The sequence below is a fragment of the Bison bison genome, unplaced genomic scaffold (genome assembly GCF_000754665.1).
Source record: "Bison bison bison isolate TAMUID 2011002044 unplaced genomic scaffold, Bison_UMD1.0 scf7180017864219, whole genome shotgun sequence".
In the NCBI taxonomy this organism is placed as follows: Eukaryota; Metazoa; Chordata; class Mammalia; order Artiodactyla; family Bovidae; genus Bison; species Bison bison.
Window position 1 is genome coordinate 474,408 of NW_011494791.1, and position 7,876 is coordinate 482,283.

Below are 7,876 nucleotides of genomic sequence, written 5' to 3' on the forward strand. Positions count from 1 at the left end.
TTTACAGCATTGGACCTTGCTTCTATCACCAGTCACATCCACAGCTGGGTATTCTTTTTGCTTTGGCTCCATCCCTTCATTCTTTCTGGAGTTATTTCTCCACTAATCTCCAGTAGCATATTGGACACCTACTGACCTGGGGAGTTCCTCTTTCAGTATCCTATCATTTTGCCTTTTCATACTGTTCATGGGGTTCTCAAGGCAAGAATACTGAAGTGGTTTGCCATTCCCTTCTCCAGTGGACCACATCCTGTCAGATCTCTCCACCATGACCCACCCGTCTTGGGTGGCCCCACGGGCATGGCTTTGTTTCATTGAGTTAGACAAGGCTGTGGTCCTAGTGTGATTAGATTGACTAGTTTTCTGTGAGTATGGTTTCAGTGTATCTGCCTTCTGATGCCCTCTTGCAACACCTACCATCTTACTTGGGTTTCTTTTACCTTGGGCATGGGTTATCTCTTCACGGCTGCTCCAACAAAGCACAGCTGCTGTTCCTTACCTTGGATGAGGGGTATCTCCTCACCACTGCCCTTCCTGACCTTCAAGGTGGGAAATTGCAGCCCCATTACTGCATGGCAAATAGAAGGGGAAAATGTGGAAATAGTGACAGATTTCCTTTCTTGAGCCCCAAAATAACTGTGGATGGTGACTGCAAACATGAAATCAGGAGACAGTTGCTTCTTGCCAGGAAAGTGATGACAAACCTAGACAGTATGTTGAAAAGCAGAGACATTACTCTGATGGCAAAGGTTCGTATAGTCAAGGCTATGGTCTTTCTAGTGGTCACATTTGGTTGTGAGAGGTGGACCATACAGAAGGCAGAATGCCAAAGAATTGCTATCTTCAAGGTGTGGCGCTGGAGAAGACTCCTGAAACTCCCCTGGACAGCAAGATCAAACAGTCAATCTTAAGGGAGATCAACCCTGAACGTTCACTGGAAGGACTGGTGCTGAAGCTGAAGTTCCAATATTTTGGTCATCTGATGCAAACAGACAACTCATAGGAAAAGTCCCTGATGCTGGGAAAGATTGAGAGCAGAAGGAGAAGAGGGCCTCAGAAGATGAGATGGCTGGATGGCATCACTGATGCAATGAACATGAACTTGGGCAAACTCCTGGAGATAGTGAAGGACAGGGAGGCCTGGGGCGCTGCAATCCATGGGGTTGCAAAGAGTCAGACACAATTGGGAGACTGAGCAACAACAACAATATCTATCTATCTATCTATCTACCTAGTTGATTTACCACCCCTCACCACATACTCCAGCCTTGTGTTGAAACTGAGCTATAAACCTCCCTGATATTTATTGCCAGCATTTTGTTCTTGAAAGAGAAAAATATATAGCTTCTTGTTGAGAAATCTTACCATATTTGAGGAGAAATTAAGTAAGAACATTTATTTTTAGGTCTAGAATAAATCACAAACTCTGAATCCTGTTTATAATATAAGTTGGTTTGAAACATTTAACTTTTCTCATATAAGTGAAATGTTTCTTTGGGTAACCCAAAGCAAAATCTAATTTTATGGTCCAATTCACTTAATTCAAAACAGCAAATATTTTTAACTACCTACTTGTTGAACATATAGTATAGATTGTATAAAGATGTGTAAAAGAGTTCATTGTTTCTAATTTTCCAAATGAATGAAATTGCCCTTAAAAGAAATGCTACAATATTCACTACAGTTTACCACAAAGCAAGTTTGGTGTGAAAAGCAAGTTTGTATCATGCCTGGCTTACTTTGTTCTGTAGACACATCTTTAGCTTCCTTCTTCAAAATAAACACTAAAGAGCCATAAATAATGACTGGAAGTTAACCCATGAGGTCAAAATTTTCTTGATATTCTTAGTAAATACTATTTCTTCTTACTTATAATCCATGGCCATAGGTTTTTAAATTTTGTGTAGTATTTAGCCTAAATGATATTAACATCATCACCATTGTGTATAGAATAAACATGCACAGCTTTTTTTTTTTTTTTATGTTTACTACCTATTTAGATTTTAATACCCGTGTGATCAACATTAAGAACTTGAGAAAGAGATTATGGAGGGAGTAAATATAATTACATTAATAAAACTCTTGAGAAAAGAAAAGCACTGGATAATGAAAAAGTTGAGACAAGGGCTAAAAATAAATAACCATTATCTGACAAAATGGACAACTCAGTCATCAGGAAGGAACTATTACTGATGGAATACTTACAGGAACATCTAATCTTTTTCTCACCACAATTCTATGTAATTATAATCATATCACTGAATAAAAACTGGTGAGTCAAATGGTTGAGTTATTTTCCATACTTAACACAGATAACAAATTATTAAAGAAAGGAAAACAAACAAACAACTAACTTGGTTTTAAAGTCTATATTTTCTCCTCTCAATCATGCCACATTCTTCAAATATGAAAGTTAAGGAAACCACAAATATAAGAACGTTGTCACAAACTCACTCTGGTTAGAGTTTGTATGATTTGAGAGAGGCAAACAGTGTATGTGGGTCATGTCCTGTGATGCTCTAGTCATTGTAAGAGATGAATAATTACAACAATATGTTAAAATAAATTATGTTTAATTTCTTTTAAAACAATATGCTTAATTGAAATAATGTTCTTTTAAAAGAGACAGAATTCAACTGATGAAATTAATGAATGAAATAAAAGATGCCTTGATATTTCAAGTTTCAGTTTTAGAATAAAGCTCATATTATTATAAGAAAGAACTTTCAGTTAATTTATTGTTATTTACACTTGGTTTCTTCAGTATTCTCTTCTAGGTACAGATGAAGGAAAATGACAAAAGTGGGAAGAAAAGGATTGTTTAGGGAACTATTGGGAGTAAATATGTTTGTTCCTCATTTTCCTTGGTATCCTTCAAGAGTATGGCATATGCCAATTGACAGTGACTTCAGTATTAAAATGTTTATTTCTTCACCATTAAGTAGAATACTTAAGTAGAATACAATAAAAAGAGATAATCATCCTGATTCATGCAACAGCATCAATGCATCTCAAAAATGTTGTGCTAAACAAAAGAAATCAGAGGTAGTCAGGAGGCTATTTTTTGTCCTTATATAAACCAAAGACATTTGCTTCAAAGTTCATTTGTTAATTAAAAACTTTCATAGATATAATTTATTTTTGAGACTTAGATCATATGCAGTTTTATATAAATATTTATTGAGGTACTGTGCTTTGTGTTGGGAACCAGTTTGAATAATGGAAAGTTCCTTGATATCAAGGAGCTCATAGTTTATTTATAGAGATAGGTAAAGCTAGAAATTTCAATGGAATAAAAAAAGAAGACAGTTTAAGACCTTAATAAATGTTGTTATTTTTAAAGTTAAAGATACAATACAGTCTACCTCCATACCCACACATTCTGCATCTGTGGATGTGGATTTAACCAATCATGGACTAAAAATATTTGGGGAAAAACAGCATTCCAGAAAGTTCTAAAGAGATAATCTTGAATTTGCCTTGTGCTGGCAATTATTTACATTTGTATTCTATTTACAGTTGTTTATATAGTGTTTCCATGTTGTGTTATATGTTATAAATATCTGTAATAACTAATCAAGAGTTGGAGAAACTCCACGCAGTTAGCAAAAAAAAGACCGGGAGCTAACTGTGGCTCAGATCATGAACTCCTTATTGCCAAATTCAGACTTAAATTTAAAAAAGTAGGGAAAACCACTAGACCATTCAGGTATGACCTAAATCAAATCCCTTAAGATTATATAGTGGGAGTGAGAAATAGATTCAAGGGACTAGATCTGATAGAGTGCCTGAAGAACTATGGACGGAGGTTCATGATATTGCACAGGAGGCAGGGATCAAGACCATCCCCAAGAAAAAGAAATGTGAAAAGTCCAAATGGCCGTCTGAGACCTTACAAATAGTTGTGAAAAGAAGAGAAAGGAAAAGCAAAGGAGAAAAGGAAAGATATATCCATTTGAATGCAGAGTTCCAAAGAATAGCAAGGAGACTTAAGAAAGTTTTCTTCAGTGATCAGTGCAAAGAAATAGAGGAAAAGAATAGGATGGGAAAGACTAGGGATCTCTTCAAGAAAATTAGAGATACCAAGGGAACATTTCATGTAAAGATGGGCACTATAAAGGACAGAAATGGTGTGGATCTAACAGAAACAGAAGATTTTAAGAAGAGGTAGCAAGAATACATAGAAGAACTATACAACAAAGATCTTCATGACCCAGATAATCACAATGGTGTGAAAACTCACCTAGAGCCAGACATCCTGGAATGCTAAGTCAAGTGGGCCTTTGGAAACATTACTATGAATAAAGCTAGTGGAGGTGATGAAACTCCAGTTGAGCTATTTCAAATCTTAAAAGATGATGCTGTGAAAGTGCTGCACTCAGTATACCAGCAAATGTGGAAAACTCAGCAGTGTCCACAGGACTGGAAAAAGTCAGTTTTCATTCCAATCCCAAAGAAAGACAATGCCAAAGAATGCTCAAACTACTGCACAATTGTACTCATCTCACCTGCTAGTAAAGTGATGCTCAAAGTGATGCTCTCCAAGTCAAGCTTCAACAGTACGTGAACTGTGAAATTCCAGATGTTCAAGCTGAATTTAGAAAAGTCAGAGGAATCAGAGATCAAATTGCCAACATCTGTTGGATCATCAAAAAGCAAGATTGTTCCAGAAAAAAAAAATCTATTTCTGCTTTATTGACTATGCCAAAGCCTTTGACTGTGTGGATCACAATAAGCTGTGGAAAATTCTGAAAGAGATGGGAATACCAGACCACCTGACTTGCCTCCTGAGAAATCTGTATGCAGGTCAGGAAGTAACAGTTAGAACTGGACATGGAACAATAGACTGGTTCCAAATCTGGAAAGGAGTACGTCAAGACTGTATATTGTCACCCTACTTATTTAACTTATATGCAGAGTACATCATGATAAATGTCAGGCTGGATGAAGCACAAGCTGGAATCAAGATTGCCAGAAGAAATATCAATAACCTCAGATATGCAGATAACACCACCCTTATTGCAGAAAGTGTGGAAGAACTAAAAAGCCTCTTGATGAAAGTGAAAGAGGAGAGTGAAAAAGTTAGCTTAAGACTCAACATTCAGAAAACTGTGATCGTGGCATCTGGTCCCATTACTTCATGGAAAATAGATGGGGAAACAGTGGAAACAGTGTCAGACTTTATTTTTGGGGCTCCAAAATCACTGCAGATGCTGACTGTAGCCATGAAATTAAAAGACGCTTACTCCTTTGAAGAAAAGTCATGATTAAACTAAACAGCATATTAAAAATCAAAGAGTTTATTTTGCCAACAAAAGTCCATCTAGTGAAAACTATGGATTTTCCAGTAGTCATGTGTAGATGTGAGAGTTGTACTATAAAGAAAGCTGAGTGAGCAAAAGAATTGATGCTTTTGAACTGTGGTCTTGGAAAATTCTTGAGAGTCCCTTGGACTGCAAGGAGTTCCAACCAGTCCATCCTAAAGGAAATCAGTCCTGAATATTCATTGGAAAGACTGATGCCAAAGCTGAAACTTCAATACGTTGGCCACCTGATGTGAAGAGCTGACTCATTTGAAAAGACCCTGATGCTGGGAAAGGTTGAAGGCGGGAGGAGAAGGGGACTCAGAGGATGAGATGGTAGGATGGCTACACCAACTCAGTCGACATGAGTTTGAGTCAACTCCAGGAGCTGGTGATGGAAAGCGAGGTCTGGCATGCTGCAGTCCATGAGGTCTCAGAGAGTCAGACATGACTGAGTGACTGAACTGAACTCTAGTAATCTAGAGATAGTTTCAAGTATGTTCATGGGTTTTATGTAAATACCACACCATGTTTTATAAGGGACTTGAGTACCTATAGATTTTGGTATTTACAGGGGTCCTAGAACCTATCCCCTCTGGATATAAAGAGACTTACTGTGTTTCACTGAAGAAGAATATCTAATATAGACACAAGTGAAGGATTGTAAGTGCTTCTGAGTACAAATGAGAAAGCTAAACATCATGATTTTGAAGGCTGTTTATCAAAATAACTGGTGGTGCATATAAAAATGTTGAATGAACTTAATTTCCAATAATAAACTATATAGAAGAAAAGTATTATCATCTTAACAATTTTAGACAAAAATAACTTTTTTTTTACAATCTGTTCACTAGTAAATGATGAGATCAGTTTTCAGAATTCACGTAGAAAACGTAATACTGCTACAGGAGATACTCTGCTTTTGAATCACTTCTTAGAGTAGTTTATGTAATGATATAATTGTGTCACCACTGTGTGCATTTACATTTGACCCTGCTTATGCCAACTATCTCAGGGACTGCTTTCCATTTTGTACAACCACTATGAACAGCAGAAAATGTCAGAGTGAATCAGTGGGTACCCTTTTTTTTTTTTTTTTTTAGAAAACAATTAAGTAACTGATGTGGAAGACCCATCAAATTTACTATAGTTCCATACTTGGCCTGTTCCACACTGTAAGTCTTCTTTGGCATTTAGACACTTTTTTTTTTTTTTTTTACATTTGATTCTTACTAAGCAAGTATTGTTACTTGCTACTCAACATCATGAATCCAGTTCTGAATCAGGAGATTAACGCATTCAGTCTTTTGGAAGACACTTCATCAGGGCTCTCTGAGGACCGAGTTGTCAGCGTGAGCTTCCGGGTTCTCTATCCAATCGTTATTATGAGTCTTGGGGTGTTTTATGATGCCGGTGATGTGGGTTTCCAGAGGAACATCACTGTCAAGCTTTATCACGCGGAACAGGAGGAGGCCCTCTTCAATGCTCGCTTCAGTCCTCTGAGCTGTGGTGTGCAGGTGAACAAGCTGTGGTACAAGCCTGTGGAGCAATTCATCTTACTTGAGAGCTTTGAAGGTACAATCCTGTGGGAGAGCCAAGACCTCCAAGGCCTGGTGTCAAGGAATCTCCACAAAGTGACAGTTAATGATGGAGGAGGAGTTCTCAGAGTCGTTACAACTGGGGAGGGTGCCTTGCCTCATGAATTCATGGAAGGTGTGGAGGGAGTTGCAGGTGGTTTTATTTATACTATTCAGGAAGGTGATGCTCTTTTAAAAACCCTTAATTCTCGCCCTCAAAGACTTCTCAATCATATACATAATCTCCAAGAGGAGGATGACTTACTAAAGGAAGAAAGCAGCCTCTATGATGACATTGTGTTTGTGGATGTTGTTGACACTTATTGAAATGTTCCTGCAAAATTATTGAACTTCTATAGATGGGGCTCCATCAGTGACCTCAGTGTCCTTTATCAAGGAAGTTTATGCAGTCCATGGGGTTACTAAGAGTTGGGCACGACTGAGCGACTTCACTTTCACTTTTCACTTTCATGCATTGGAAAAAGAAATGGCAACCCACTCCAGTATTCTTGCCTGGAGAATCCCAGGGATGGAGGAGCCTAGGGGACTGCCATCTATGGGGTCGCACAGAGTTGGACACGATTGAAGCGACTTAGCAGCAGCAAGCAAGTATTGTAAAATCCGAACTGTAAACATACATTATGTGTGTTGTGTGCTAAGTCACTTCAGTCATGTCCTACTCTTTGTGACCCCATGGACTGTAGCCTTCCCAGCTCCTCTCCTTGGGATTCTCCAGGAAAGAATACTGGAGTGGGTTACCATGCCCTCCTCCAAGATACCTTCCTGACTTAGGAATCAAACCCATGTCTCTTTTGTCTCCTGGATTGACAGGAGTGTTCTGTACCACTAGTGCCACTTGGGGAAGCCCTGACATACATTATAGGCACACCAAAATAAGATGAAATATTCCTTTCCTTTATTTCAGATACTACTAAGAAAGGATGATCTTAATAATTTTTAACTGTATTTTCCCAAACCTATCTGTCCCCAAACCTA

General features: G+C 38.0%; 1 pseudogene; it reads left to right on the plus strand.

The window, feature by feature from the left end:
• The window catches only part of LOC104992616, a 78,805-nt pseudogene extending 71,499 nt beyond the window's left edge, over positions 1-7,306 (plus strand).
• The last annotated feature ends 570 nt before the right edge of the window (positions 7,307-7,876 follow it).